This window comes from Maniola hyperantus, chromosome 4 (assembly GCF_902806685.2).
Source record: "Maniola hyperantus chromosome 4, iAphHyp1.2, whole genome shotgun sequence".
Classification (NCBI taxonomy): domain Eukaryota; kingdom Metazoa; phylum Arthropoda; class Insecta; order Lepidoptera; family Nymphalidae; genus Maniola; species Maniola hyperantus.
In genome coordinates this window covers 3,572,956-3,588,863 of record NC_048539.1, presented here as the reverse complement: position 1 = coordinate 3,588,863, position 15,908 = coordinate 3,572,956, and the positions used below count along the sequence as shown (strand labels likewise).

Genomic DNA, 15,908 nt, shown 5'->3' with positions numbered 1-15,908 from the left:
ATGAACCAAAAGCTTCATTTGCTATATACGCTGAAACAAGTCGAATTTGTATGGTGCAACATGTAGCATGCGACTTGCATCGCCCGCCCTCCCACTGCTAAACATGCAGGAAAACGCAGCCACCAGGCAAGCAATACGCACCACCACCACGCAGCATCACACGAATCCCAAAACACACTCGACGCACGTTTCGCCACGACACCGGAGCATCCTCAGGAGAATATGTCCGGCGCAGAATTATAAATTCATTAGAATTCATAGAAAACATATTTTACGGCTTCGATGTATTTTCCTTAAATAAGGTGCTTGAAGCTGATAGGTATCTCCTGTAATTGAGTCCTTCTAAAATAAACGGTAAACTATGTCATCTCAGAGCGAAACACATACATGCAATATTGACCTGTAACCTGTCACTAATAGGGGTCAAAATAGCCTGTATCGGTCCGCATCTAAGCGTATACCCAAAGGATTAATATCCAAATTGGATTGCGGAGTGCAGTACCCGTAGTACAAGATTTTACGTCTCACCAAACCAAACCAAATTCGAGAGTCGAAATACTTCCGCGTTACAGTAAACTGGATCTTAAATGCCTTGTTTTAAAGCTCAAGTTTGTCTACACTTCTACAGCCAGCGCTCCAAGCGGAAACATTGCGAAATTAAAATCAGTGGCATTGAATATTTGACTTCAATTCAAGGCCGTTTAGGTCCATTTTACTGTAACGCGGAAGTATTTCGACTCTCGAATTTGGTTTCGTTTGGTGAGACGTAAAATCTTGTACTACGGGTACTGGTTTGCAGCTCAGTAACCGGGGTGCATCAATTTTCAATTTACACCTTACCTGCACTTATTGATCGAATCATACGGTTCCTCATTTCCTCAGCCAACTTGGTATTTCTTGAGATTTTCTGATTTTTTAAAAATTCAATACTATGTTAGTATGATCTCCCCCTCTGCATCGTTGGTCTATGGCATTTTTAGGGTTCCGTACCTCAAAAGGAAAAACAGAACCCTTTTAGGATCACTTTGTTGTCTGTCTGTCTGTCTGTCTGTCAAGAAACCTACAGGGTATTTCCCGTTAACCTAGAGTCATGAAATTTGGCAAGTAGGTAGATCTTATAGCTGACATTTGGGGAAAAATCTGACAACCGTGAATTTGTGGTAACATCACACAAAAAAAATTTAATTGTGGTCATGAACTAATAATTAGTATTTTCAATTTTCTAAGTAAGATAACTATATCAAGTAGGGTATCATATAAAAGGTCTTCACCTGTGTATTCTAAAACAGATTTTTATTTATTTTTATGTATCATAGTTTTTGAATTATCCTGCAAAATGTTGAAAAAATACGACTGTAGTACGGAACCCTCATTCGAAAACATAGTTTCGTACCACCCACAGTTGGTTGGTGGCTCAAAGTGGTTAACGTCCACTGAGTTTTTTTCTCTGTCATTTGTATGGGATTACATAACAGAGAGAGCCCTATAATAACTTCTGTCCCTGAATGAAGGCATAGTTAGAACAAATACACGCCGTTGTAATAGATGATTAATTTGAACTTTGAAGTGATAGCTGTAGGTCAGTGAATCGAATAATTTTTTTTTAAAGTACCCGCATTAGATGATCTGTTTGACAAAAAGGTAAAGTTTGACAAGACAAAGAAAAGACAAGATAGGCAGGTAAGATTTTCCAATAAAAGGGAAACACAAAAACGTTTCCGTAAAACTGAACTTGAAATGCCAGCATTCATTATCGAAAAACTATTTTTCCTCGCCATTGAACGTTCGAAAGAGTCAAGCGATCTCTTTATAGCTGCTCTGTTCACTAAAGTTTAAGATATTACACTGGTTAGGTTTCGATTATAATAAATCGGCTTGTAGTTTCACTAAGAACAGATTTTCCAATCACCAAAATAATCTTTAACTCGCAAAAATTTAGACGTTTAACTAAACAAGAAAAGTATAGTTATCTGGTGACAAAAGGGCTGGCTGGCATTTTTTGCGCAACGGATCAGCCTGGTAATTAGATAAGGCTAGCTTTAAGTTTTATTGTAATACTAGCTTATGCTCGCGACTTCGTCTGCGTGGACTAAACAAATTTCAAACCCCTATTTCACCCCATTAGGGATTGAATTTTCAAAAATCCTTTCTTAGCGATAATAGCTATCTGCATGCCAAATTCCAGCCCGATCCGTCTAGTAGTTTGAGCTGTGCGTTGATGGAATACCCACGTGGACGAAGTCGCGAGCATAAGCTAGTTTATTTATAAAAGAACATCGCTTGCACAGTCAGTTAAAGGTGGGTAAGTCTGAGTTTAATAATGCCACAGTAATTATATTATCCTTTCTTGGTTAAAGCGCTTTCATTATAGTGCATCGTCATTACTTTGAATAAAGCTCGAACCTTTACAAAAGAATTTCCTATTTCCTACACACATTAAAATTGTGCATTTATAGAGTTCATTACATTAAGGATTTTTTCCTGTTTTTTTTGGTGTTATCCTATGGTTACAGCCTTTATATAATCTTGTACGATGCGATGGTACGGAACCCGTCATGTGCGGGTAAGATTTGCATTTGAACGGTTTTTATACTTGTTATTATAAAATCCACATAAGTTTTAATATTCAGCTCGGTCGGAACGTGTAGGATATTAAAACGGAAGGCTACTTTCCTATGCTAAGCTCCGTATTGTCCGCTCCTTAAGTTCACCCTACATTGGAATTTTATATTTTATCTAAGTATGTACTTTAGAATAGAATAGAATAGAATGTTTTTTTATTCATGTAAACTTTTTACAAGTACTTATGAATATAGCCGTATTCTCTCATTTCATTCTTGTAGATGTTTTTGAAGTGAAATAGGCGCGTTGGGCGATTTTGGGATATTCCGTCACTGACATTCTAATGTTAATAGTGCTGATAGATAGAAAAACCAGCCAAGTGCGAGTCTTATTTTTTCGACATTTTGCACGATGATTCAAAAACTATGATGCATGAAAATAAACAAAAATCTGTTTTAGAGAGGTAAAGCCCTTTTATATGATACCCTACTTGATATAGTTATCTTACTTTGAATATTGAAAATACATACTAATTAAGTATTAGTTTCATGACCACAAAGTAACCCTAAATTCACGGTTTTCAGATTTTTCCCCTTATGTCTGCTATAGGACATTCCTACCTAGCAAATTTCATGATTCTATGTGAACGGGAATTACTCTGTAGGTTTCTTGACAGACCGACAGACAGACAGACAGACAGACAACAAAGTGATCCTATAAGAGACCCGTGCTCTGAAGTGAGCCGGCGATGGGTTGATCATGATGATCCATGGACGCAGAAAGGATTTTTGAAAATTCAATTCCTAAGTTTGTAAAATAAGGGTTTGGTAGCCCAGGCGGGCAAAATCACGGGCATAACCTAGTTGTGATTAACTAAATTTAAGGTATACTTTCTGCAACAATGGGGCCGATTCTCTTTCACACAATCTCTAAACCTAAACTAAATTAACAGGCCTAAATCTAGTGCTATCCTTTTCTGCAAGCAACATTATGAAAGGGATAGCAATAGATTTAGACGTATCCTTTTACTTTAGTTTAGAGATTGTGTACAACGGAATTAGCCACATTGGCACCGATTCTAAGCACAACCTAATTTTAGAGTATTCGCACCCTCTTCTTACTATTGTAATATGAAAAGGACAGAAGCAGTTTGACATTTCTAAATTTAATTTTTAGATGGTAAACCCGTGATTTTAGCACGCACTCGCGAACCTACTGTTACTACTAGTTTAGAGAGAGACTAGAGAATCGGGGCCATTGTATGCCAATCGTTCGTTTTAGAAAGCGATTATAGCTATCTATCCAGGTCACCGCGAGGATCGACCAAGCGCTACAACAGTGCGGGGGTAATATCCCTTATTACCCTATCTTCCCCTATCGGAAGAAAATTGTGTTTCGTATGCAAGTTGCTAACGTAACTGTGTTATTACCTTTCATCTTTTCTTTTTTTTAAAAGAATATTAGCCATTTTAAATGACTAATATTCCCCTTTCCTCTCCAATTAAGCGTCAGGCTTGTGATAGGAGTAGGTACGACAATAGTGCAACGGGCGGGGTTTGAACCGTCGACCTTTCGGTTTTCAGTCCACTCCTATACCGGTTGAGCTATTGAGGCTCTATTATATATATATATATATATATATATATATATATATATTATAGATCACTAGCATTTAAAATCTATAATAATACTAGCGCTGATGCCTGCGACTTCGTTTACGTGGATTTATTTTTAGAAAATCCCGTGGGAACTCTTCCATTTTCCGGGATAAAAGTAGCTTATGTCACTCTCCAGGTCTTTAACTTTAAGCATGCAAAAATCCGTTCCGATCCGTTGATCCGTTTCCTCTGTTGCGACGTGATTGAAGGACCAACCAACAAACAAATACACTTTCGCATTGATAATATTAGGCACAAGGTAATGGGTAATGATGATACTTTTAGTCATAGAATAACAAATAGTTTCTATGAGATTTTTAAAATACCTTGACTTGAAACTTGAAATGCTTTAAAAATTGTTTTAGTACCTACCTCCTTATGTTTACACTAGCTGATGCTCGCGACATCGTCCGCGTGGAATTAGGTTTTTAAAAATCCCTTGAAAACTCTTTGATTTTCGGGGATTAAAAGTAGCCTATGTCACTCTCCAGCTGGTTTTTATTTATGCCCATGCAAAAAATCACGTCAATCCGTTGCACCGTTGCGACGCGATTGAAGGACAAACCAACAAACAATCACACTTTTGCATTTATAATAAGGGTACTGATTGCACCTACCTCTGCACTAGAAGAACACGATAATTAAAAAAAAAGAACATGAACAAAATAAATAGGTACCTATTTATTTTGTTCATGTTATTTCTTTGTGTGTACACTACACCTAAGTGTAGTAAAGAATTAATAGAAGTACCTATCGAAAAGCACGTATTTGCCTTAACGTTCTCAAGGAAAAGCTTCCTTTTGAAAAGCAATAATAGCTCCCCGTATCTATTGAGGTTGGTCTTCCTCGCCCGACAAAGAACGATAAATCACGGTGCAGGTAACCGGACGTTTCAGTTAAACTAACTGTCGGTTTAATGTTACGAGTATGTTAGTAGCTGGGTAGGTTTTATTTGAAAAACTAGCGACCACCCGCAATATCACTTGGCGGAAAAATAAATACTTACTCACTCTTTATTCCTTCATCATAATCATAACTAACCCATCGCCATCATCATCATCATCATCATCATCGACCAATAGACGTCCACTGCAGGACATAGGTCTCTTGTAGGGACTTATACGGGTAGGTAGGTACGTATATTGATAAATACACCTACTTATTTAACTCGGATGTCAACTTACATCTCCTAATCTATTTTATGACATTTATGATGGAAAAAATCACACCCTCATCATTTCCAAATCCCCTAAGGGATTTTATAGTGACATGTTTGGCTTGTCTGCTCCGTCTGTGATGAAAATAAATATAACTTTTTCACAAAAAAGTCACTATATTATTATTACACGGTATTATTTCGTGTGAAAAAATCATGATTGATTTTAAAATTGGACTCTAGATTGACACTAGAAAAGTAAATTTTTTTCGACCGAATACGGTATTTGACAACAAGTCAAATCAGTAACTTTTTATTAATCGTCAAAACGCGCACTTAGTACCTATGCGTTGTTCTATGAAATACTGGAATGTGACGTCACATCATAATGAAGTACTTTTTTATTTTAATCGATAATTTAAAATGGTTATTACACTTAAAACTAACGAAAGACGTGGATTTTACTTATTTTGGAAGATCCTCTATTTAATAATCACTGAGAAACGAAGTAATATAATTAGTCTATGCTGAGAAATAATTTATTTTTGATGTAGTCAAATACCCAATTATTTTGGACAAATATTAATAAAATATATACCTAACTAGCTGATGCCCGCGACTTCGTCCGCGTGGAATTATGTTTTTTAAAAATACCGTGGAAACTCTTTAATTTTTCGGGATAAAAAGTAGCCTATGTCACTGTCCAGATCTTTATCCATACCCATGCAAAAAATCACGTCAATCCGTTGCACCGTTGCGACGTGATTGAAGGACAAACCAACAAACAAACAAACAAACACACTTTCACATTTATAATAAGGGTAGTAAGGGTACTGATGATAAAATTTATTTCCGCGTGGCACGAGGAACATTTTTGACCCTCTCGACTTTTGTACACGCACCTACTTTTCAAAGAACCACTCAATTTGTTTGATGTCGGCCTTTAAGCTAAAGTATCAAAGTATTTCACTCGAGGACCCTTGCCTGAAGGTCTATGTGATTTTCACGAGACGTCAAATTCTTACTCATGACCATCGAAATAAGTAGACTAGAAGGTGCAAGCTACTTAAGGTACAAGCATATTATCAAGCTTAATAATCCAGCTTAAAAAGTACGCTAATGTAATGATTACAAAGATAAATATTATAAAATAATATTAAAGTTAACATGTACCTATTAGAAATTGGAAATTTTTATAATCTATAATTACCTACTTAACCTATTTTAATTACAATGTATTTACTGTGCGCTTAAAGCTGAAATTTTGTAACCCACTATTTAATAACATAGCCTGTAAGTTCCATCTAAGTGAAAATTCCTTTATGGAACAATAAATATCTTAAACCTGAAATATCATTCGAACTTATAAACATTTTAAAGTGCACCAGACACCCAGGTGGTGAGGGTGAAATTCCTTACGGTGGTGCGCGGTGCGGTTGTAGAAAAATGAGAGTGAAATGAGGTCAAAAAGCTCTTCAGAGCACTCCCCATTATAAAGGCGATAGAACATGCATAGAGAGCTAACGTCTCTGCGGTGCTCCAGGCTTTCCAACGAGCCGGTTAGTTTGGGATCGTCCACAAGTCGAACGGGCCGCCTTTGAATCCGATCAAATGGAAGGTTTGTAGAGTGTTGTCCTTTTTCTTGAGACCGACAAAACGTCATGTAGGTATGACTGACAGAGACAAAACGCTCTACAAAGCCGAAATGTTATTCTAAAGGCATTACACATACATTACTTTACGTTCTGCCACTTGACGTCTCGGAAGCTCTTAGAGCTAGCGCCCACCACGATGCGGCAGTTGCGGTGCGTTATAAAATCCGTAAAAATTTACGGATTTTGAAATCTATGAAAATCCGGTGCGAAATTAATTCCGCAGTGCATGCGCTTCAAGGTATAAATTAGTGCTATAAGTTCACAGATTTTTCGGTGAAAATTTAACGTTAAGCGTTGTATGTTTCAGGCTTTATTTTATACAGTTTCAGTGGTTTCAGTTTTCACTGAAGCCTGAAGCTATGGCCAACAGGTGCGCGATTCATTCAACGGCGACTGTTGTACTGATCGGACGCCTTCGAATTCTCGCGTTCGAAATACGAACTTTCATGTTCTGAATTCGAACGTTCTGTGCCGCGCAAAAATTTCCGCAGTGCCAGTGATCTCCAATATTCATGTTACAATGAAATAAAATATAAATACTTTTGCGGACACATTATCTGTGAAAAAATATATAATAACGTTATCCGTGTGTTGTTATCGAGATCGAACGACGAATAATCAGAAGGTATGGAGTATGAATGGTGCTATTAAGTTAATTGAATTTTCAGATTGCTTTTTGGTATTTTAAATGGGCTATATTCGGATGGATCGGGACTCAAAGAGAGATGGGATGGAGTGATATGACAGCACAGTTGGGATGTATTAATTTACGCATACGTTCCGGTATTATTTTTTCGAAGGAAGTTGTAAATTGCGATATTTTGAACGTGTACATAAATACTCGTATTTTTGGCAGCGTGAGAGCACCTATTAATAATGCTAATCCGATTTTATTTTAGTTTTAACGTGGACTAAAATATGAACTAAAAAACCGGCCAAGTGCGTGGCGGGCCACGCGCAGTGAAGGATTCCGTAGTCACAACTTAGCCATGATAATGTGATAGTTTTCGTTTAAAATTGATTATATATACTACTGCTGTGAATTTTTTCACGTTCCTATACACTACCGTTTGGCTGATAAATAAGTATTAGCACTTTAAAACATCATATTTTACAAACGGATCTAGAAATCAAAACAATATGATGGTCGCACATCCACAGTATTTTTAAAAGACCTATTCAACGATACCCCACACTATGAAGTAGACGAGAAAAAAAAATCATCACCACTTTACATGTAGGGGACATACCCTAAAAAATATTTATCACAATTTTATTTCACCACTTTGTCGGCGTGATTTATATTTATTCCCATGCCAAATTACACATTTATAGCACTAATATTCTCTGAGATTAACCGAGGAGGGACGGACGGACAGACGGAAGGACATGACGAAACTATAAGGGTTCCTACGGAAGTTCCTAAGTGTTTACTACGGAACCCTAAAAAGGTTACGTGTGACATTTTACTTAAGTGCTGACTACTTATTCATTCATAACATTCATTGTACCTACAGGCTGTTACCTACATAATTTATCAAAAGCTATTATTTCTAATTTATTATTAACTAGATGATGCCCGCGACTTCGTCCGCGTGGATTCAGGTTTTCAAAAATCCCGTGGGAACTCTTCGATTTTCTGGGATTTAAAACAGCCTATGCCCTTCCCCGGGATGTAAGCTATCTCGGTGCTTACCAAATTTCATCAAAGTTGAAAGGATAGACCGTGAAAAGCTAGCAAACAGACAGACCGACACACTTTCGCATTCATAGGTAATATGGATATGGATGGATGTAATAAATTATAGCCTTTAGACGATTACGGTTAGACGAGTTTTTTGTAAAGAATATTAGCCAAGTTTCTTATTCTGACTAATATTCCCCTTTCCCCTCCAACTAAGCGTAAAGCTTCTGCTAGGAGTAGGTACGTCAATAGTTCAACGGGTGAGGATTGAATCGGTGACCTTTCAGATTTCAGTCCGCTCCTTCAACAGTTGATCTATCGAGGCTTTGGACGAGGTTAGACGTCCTTCTCCTAATCGGTAGGTCGGAGTTCGATCCGGGGCAGGCACCTCTAAACTTTCGAAGTTAATTAATCAATAAAACATCGCAAGGAAATCTATATGCCTGAGAATTCTTCATAATGTTCTCAAAAGTGTGTGAAGTCTGCCAGTTGGCCAGCGTGGTAGACTATGATAATGCAGTTTAATGGAAGCCGACATGGAAGGGATATGACAGTTTTATTAAACCCATACGCCTTATCAGTTTCTACGCGGAATCGTACCGGAACGCTAAATCGTTTTTCGGCATCGCTTTGCCGCTAAAGTGGTGGCTATCAACGGCTGAAGCCTTACAGACCAGACCCGAGTCAATTAAGAAAATATAAATTTCCAAAATGCCCCTGCCAGGAATCGAACCTGGAACTTCCAACTTATAAGACCCTAGCGCTCATCACCGCGCCAGGGCACCCCCACGAAAACTACAGATATGTAGCAAAAACATTATTGTTTCAATATTCAACACTCAACTGGTGACAGAAGGGCTGGCTCATTTTTTGCGCAGCGGATCAGCCTGGCTGTCCAGCGCGGAAATGCAGCCAGTATTCTTGGCACCATTCCACGCGGTCATGATTTATATAGTAATTAGATAAGGCTAGCCTTAAGTTTTATTGTTTCATTTCAGTTCAAGGTTATTTGGAACCTCATCCATCTCCGTTCTCTACACTTCGATTAGCGTAGCAAATATCAATCTATCGTAGGTAACCAAAGATGGGCATTATTGCTACTTTCATCATTTAGTGAAATTATTTTTCTTCACAGTGACTTCACATGCGATTTTTCACCCATCTCTGTTCGCTTCACTTCGATTAGCGTAGCTAATATCGTAACCAGAGATGGGCATTATTGCTACTTTCAAATCATTTTTATTTAGTGAATAATCATTGTTTTTATTCACAGTGATTTTACGGATGATTTTTCACACTTATCGTATTAATTCAACTAGGAATGATGGTGAAGATCAATAGCACTGATATATCATTAATATTGAAAGTGGTTTTTCATGAAAAGTGAATCTTCGCACTTATGATTAATTGAAAATGTGTATTTCGTGAAACGTAGCAAATGGTTTTTTGTGTTATTTATTTAACTAGATGTTGTACTCTCTCTAATACGCAGCGATGCAAGTGTTCTCGATCGTACGCTCTTTAGCACCTTAGTCTGGCTGGCTATAACTATGCGGGCACGAAATTTAAACCATAAAGTGGGATCAATAATAACGATTTTCAAACTTGCTTTGTGATTTTTCACATACTACTTAACAAGTGTTATTTATATTGAAAGGCTTTTCATATGATTTTTTACATGCTACCTATACAGTAGTCCAACTCTTATCGTAACTATTAGATTACTTACACCGGAAATCCTGTAATAGCCTGTTTGATCTAACATTATCCTGCCATTGGAAGAGCTTTCGAACGTAATAATTAATTTGTCACCTGATACTCAAGGTATCGTCAATATTAATTAATGTCAAATTTTTCAAAAAGGCCGATGTACATTATTTTCTGTCGCGTACTGTACCTACTTACTCACTTTTAGGCATGATATGGGCAAATACAGTAGTTTGAAGTCGGTTTTTCCTTTTTGTTTTATACTAGGTGCTCAGCGAAGAACAGAGTATATGTAAAAGCACTCGGCGCACGTATAGCCAGTAAATTACGAGTACATTCACGTCAAACAGACCACGCCGTGCATCGGCATAACTAGCGTATTCTGGATATGGAAGCTAACAATGACGAAGTGCTACTTCGGTCTGTACTTGCTTTCAGATAACATGATTCAGTAACAACCCGTTTACAATATAACATGTGCCTAAGACCAGAGTAGTGCCATATCCATGTAAATCTAAATATATACAAGGATTGACTAACTGACTGATCTATCAACGCACAGCTGAAATTACTGGACGGATCGGGCTGAATGTAGTCCACGCGGACGAAGTCGTGAAAATTTATTTAACGATGAACACTTTGTTCCCAAGTGTACAATATAATTATTCCGACATGAGCCTAAGCGTTGTTGTTTGGCTGTTTATCTCAAACTTTGGATGACAAAATATAATCTAAGCTCCTATTAGGTTGAACTTGAGAGACGTTCATTTTAATGGGGCCAAACGTGATTTTGCAAATACTTTGTTATTTTGATTAGGGCCTATTTTATGTTTAAAACTGGTTTTTTAAAAATGACATTAGCCTTTATCTTGCTGACTAATATTCGCCTTTCCCCTCCCATTAAGCGTAAAGCTTGTGCTAGGATAGGTACGACAATAATGCAGGGAAAACAGGAGTTTGAACCGACGACCTTTCGGTTTTCATTTCGCTCCTTTATTTTCGGACCTCATTTAACCGTTGAGTTAACGAGGCTCTGTAAATCTGTAAATCTTATGTTCTCTTGACTGACGGACTAGAACGTGATAGACTAGTGGTAAGATGTCCGATTTCTACTCAAGATGTCTATGGTGCGATCCCGGGAACCTTGCGTCTCCTGGGATCGCGCCCGACGCACTGACCGCTATGCTACGGTTCGCTTGCTGCCAGTGAGAAAATTTGTAATATGTATGTTCACTCAGTACTGTAGCGACTGTTAATGCCATCTAGTAGCGACACTTTGCATTTCTTGAAACTACTTTCAAGTGTAGGTTAAAACAGTAGGTATCATAAAAAAATCCATACTAATATTATGAATGCGAAAGTGTTTCTATCTGTTTAACCAATTTTGACAAAATTTACTACAGCGATAGCTTGCATCCCGAGGAAGGATATAGGCTATTTATCCTAGAAAACCAAAGAGTTCCGACGGGTTTTTTTTGAAACCTAAATCCACGCGGACGAAGTCGCGGGCATCATCTAGTTATAAATAGAACTATCGAAGGATATTCTATAAGTTTTCAAATGATTCCTCGAAAAATAGGTTTGTTTTGAAACGGTGAAATACAACATGGCTCTGGCTCAGGCAATCACAAGAATTACTTATTTACTGTAAAATCCACTTTCTATCCGCGTGGAATCGGGATGGGGTAAAACGTCCCCTAATACAGGGTGGCCGGGGATGTGACGTCTAAAAGAAAAATTTAAATATCTTATGTTGAGGGGTATCCAAATCACCCCTATGTATGTTCAGCGATTTTTAGTAGTTTAGGAGATATGTATTTCTAATGTTTTTTTCATAATTTTCATCCATCAGTGGTTTTTATTTTTTTCTCTTTCTGTAAAACGTTTTTGGACATTTTTTTAGTGTTAATTAGTATCCATAAAATCAACTATTGTCTAAAAAATTAAGGTTTACCTGGGCGTTATGGAACATGATAAAAAAAATATCGAAAGTTCAAAATCGTTGTTCGAGCGCAGTAGTTACAAAACTTCAGGACTTGAAAAAAAAATGAAAAAATTCATATCTCCTTAACTAATAAAATCACTGACTATACATCCCTATGTATGGTCAGGGATTTTTGTGATTTGGATACCCCTCAATATAAGGTATTTAAATTTTTCTTTTAGACGTCACATCCCCGGCCACCCTGTATAAATCAAAAGCGACCCCGAAATAGAACTCCATGATGACAATTTTGACAGGCAACTCAACAATCGGAAAATTTATTTTCCTGTGAAAAAAGCCAATATTCCTCAGACTTTGCCTTCTTTCGTAATTAGATTTCGATCAAAGTGAAAAATATAAAACTTTCTATTTTGTAAGGTATTAAATTCGATCTCAGACACTCTTGGAATGCTTTTAGTCTCTGTTTTATCTAAAAAGTCTTTTAAAAACAATATTTAAAAACGGGCCGAATTGAGAACCAGCTCCTTTTTGGAAGTCGGTAAAAAATCAAACTTATACCTATAATTATAAAGGCGAAAGTGTGTATGTTTGTTACTCTTTCACGCAAAAACTATTGGACGGAATCGACTGAAATTTGGAATGGAAATAGCTTACACCCTGACTTAATACAAAGGCTACTATTTATTCCGGAAAATGACAAATGTTCCCGCGGGAATAAAAAAACCTGTATACACGCAGACAAAGTCACGAGTATCATCTAGTAGACCACACATCCATGACTATGACTACAGAGCAGGGTTGTTGGAGATGCCAACATCTTGACACCGCGGATGATTAAAAGTTCACATCCACGGTTGCGGATGCCGATGTCTAAATTAATGCGTATGTTCCGCATTTGCGGATGCGGATGCGAATATCCGTAGAACCCTGTTGGGTACCATTGTACACTTTTTGATTGGTCAGTTAGCGAACGAATATATCTACAGCAACCGCGCGAGGCACGCGCCACTCAGCCCCGCCCAATTTCGTTGCAGATCGTTACTTGTTCCAAATATGAATCCGCATCCGTAAAAGCTCCGCGTTAATTGATGCCGATGCGGTGCGTGAAATACAAAAGAATGGTATGTCGAAATAAAAGAAGGAATAAATTATAAAACTATAATTTATTCATCTTGTCCATAAAATATAAACAAACTTATAATGAATGGTTAGTAGATAATAGTTAGTAATAAAATACTTAATAATTACTTAAATTAAGCAATTTTTATGTACCTATCACCACTATATGTACCTAGAAAATGGTTCAATATATTTTTGTCGTACGATGTCTCTGCATCAGACGACGACAAACAAAGCCACGACACGACACCACATGGCGTGAAAAACTTAGATTAATCTTGCCCATTTTCATTCCAATTTTATTTAAAACGTTCCCAAGGTTTATAAATAGTCTTGGTTATTCTACGGAATCCCTGCTGACTGAAAGCTATAGAGTGTAATACATTTTCGCAGAACCCATTATTTACTGTCGGCGCGGGTTATTTCACGGGAGTTAGTATAAACTTGGAATAATACGTTTCATATCTAATTGAGCATATTTTAATTAATTTTAAAAAAAATATTAGCTATGTTAAATGACTAATATTCAAAAATTGCCCTCTGACTGTTCACACTGCCGGCGACGACTCGCTTTACTAGTTTTGTCGCCGAGCAACGAGCTTTCAAAAATAAACTCGCTCAGCGATATTCGTTCAGCGATGCTCGCTCGCTTGAACACGTGTAACGCGCGCGCAGGTTTGCACAGGACTGAGCGACCGCGGGCGAGTGGCGCGATTAATCGCTCGTCGCACTGGCACACTCGCTTATAGGCGACAAAACTATCGAAACTACATACTCGCTACCCGCTGATCACCAACTCGTTTAAGGTTCTAGTTCTACTCGTTTCTCGTTCATCGTCGGCGGTCGGACCACTGCCTTAAGATATTGAAGCTTCAATAATTAATTTCATCCTAACTGAATACCTACCAAGGCCGTTTGAAAGGTTTACGCGTTTTTACATGTTAACATCATCCGATGCGATTTTTTTTTTTTTTTTCTTAAAAGAATATTAGCCATTTTTTAAATGACTAATATTCCCCTTTCCTCTCCAAGTAAGCGTCAAGCTTGTGCTAGGAGTAGGTACGACAATAGTGCAACGGGCGGGGTTTGAACCGTCGACCTTTCGGTTTTCAGTCCACTCCTATACCGGTTGAGCTATTGAGGCTCATATTGTGATCCGACTCAGTAGAAATAATATTGTTGAGCAGCAGGAATCGTTGGAGACAGTAGTAAGCATTAAAAATTCTATTCAGCGCTCTACAGAGCAATCTATTTTGGCTGTTTCTCCAAAAAATAAAATGTACCCGATGAAGAACCACAATACATGACATAGTCTAAAAGATAAGAAAGCTAAAAAGGGAGCGAGCAAATCATAAGATTAGCTGTTATAGAATCAAGTCTACGAGCATAAGCGTATATTAAACAGAAAACTACGACAATTACCGGTGAGTGCAGTTTCAAAAACTTCCGGCCAGCTGGATCAACGACTTTCTAAAGGATTTAGTATTGTAGTGAAGGAAAACATCGCGAGGAAACCTGCATGCCTGAGAGCTCTCGATAATGTTCTCAAAAGTGTGTGAAGTCTGCTAATCTGCAATTGGCCAGCGTGATGGACTATATGGCCTAAACCATTATAATTCTGAGAGGGGCTCAGTAGTGGGCCGATAAAGGGTTGAGATGATGAACCCTAGGATAACATCTTACAAGAAATGTGCCAAGTTACAGGTCTCTCTGTTGTGATCAACAGATACACCAGACAGACAATCGGGTGCCATCCAATTTATCAAGATTGGATGGCACCCGATTACAATATCGTGTCGGATAATGTAAAGACCCTTCTATATTAATAGCTGGTAATTCTGTAGAATCTCCGCCAACTGAAGGCTTAAGCGTGTTAAATAAATTTCCACACAATACATTATTTAGTGTCAGCGCGAACTGTTTAGCAATTTGTTGCGATGAAATTTATTTCATGGATGATCAAGTTTTATTTTTATTTTATTTAAAATTAACTATACAGATAACAATATCAGATACAGAAGACTTGTAAGAGGGTGCAAAGGCGGCCTTATTGCTAAAGTGATCTCTCACAGGCAAGCTTTGGTTCGAATGAAAACGCGGGATTATTAAATATATTATTAAATTAATTTAAGCAGACGAGTCAAACATGATACCTAAACTCATTGATTCTTTAGAAGTAGGTAGGTTCTTTCCTACCTATTCAAAAAATATCGAATAAAAATTGGAAACCTTATTATTATACAGATACAAGTTAGCCCTTGACTGCAATCTCACCTGGTGGTAAGTGATGATGCAGTCTAAGATGATAGCGAGCTAACCTGGAAGGGGTATGGCAGTTTTTGTTAAACCCATACCCCTTTGGTTTCTACTCGGCCAATCAACCAATCATATTCACCAACCTTTGTTGTAACTATACAACATC

The 15,908-nt window shown here is 37.6% G+C and overlaps 1 protein-coding gene across 3 annotated transcripts in view; it reads left to right on the top strand.

Annotated features, from left to right (window-relative positions):
- The first annotated feature begins 7,430 nt into the window (after positions 1 to 7,430).
- The window catches only part of 5-HT2B (5-hydroxytryptamine receptor 2B), a 98,036-nt gene continuing 89,558 nt past the window's right edge, over positions 7,431 to 15,908 (top strand). For all 3 annotated transcript variants that reach the window (XM_069509777.1, XM_034968015.2, XM_069509776.1), the window contains exon 1: positions 7,431 to 7,656. The gene's annotated coding sequence lies outside the window, so the exon portion shown is untranslated. The remainder of the gene's footprint in view (positions 7,657 to 15,908) is intronic.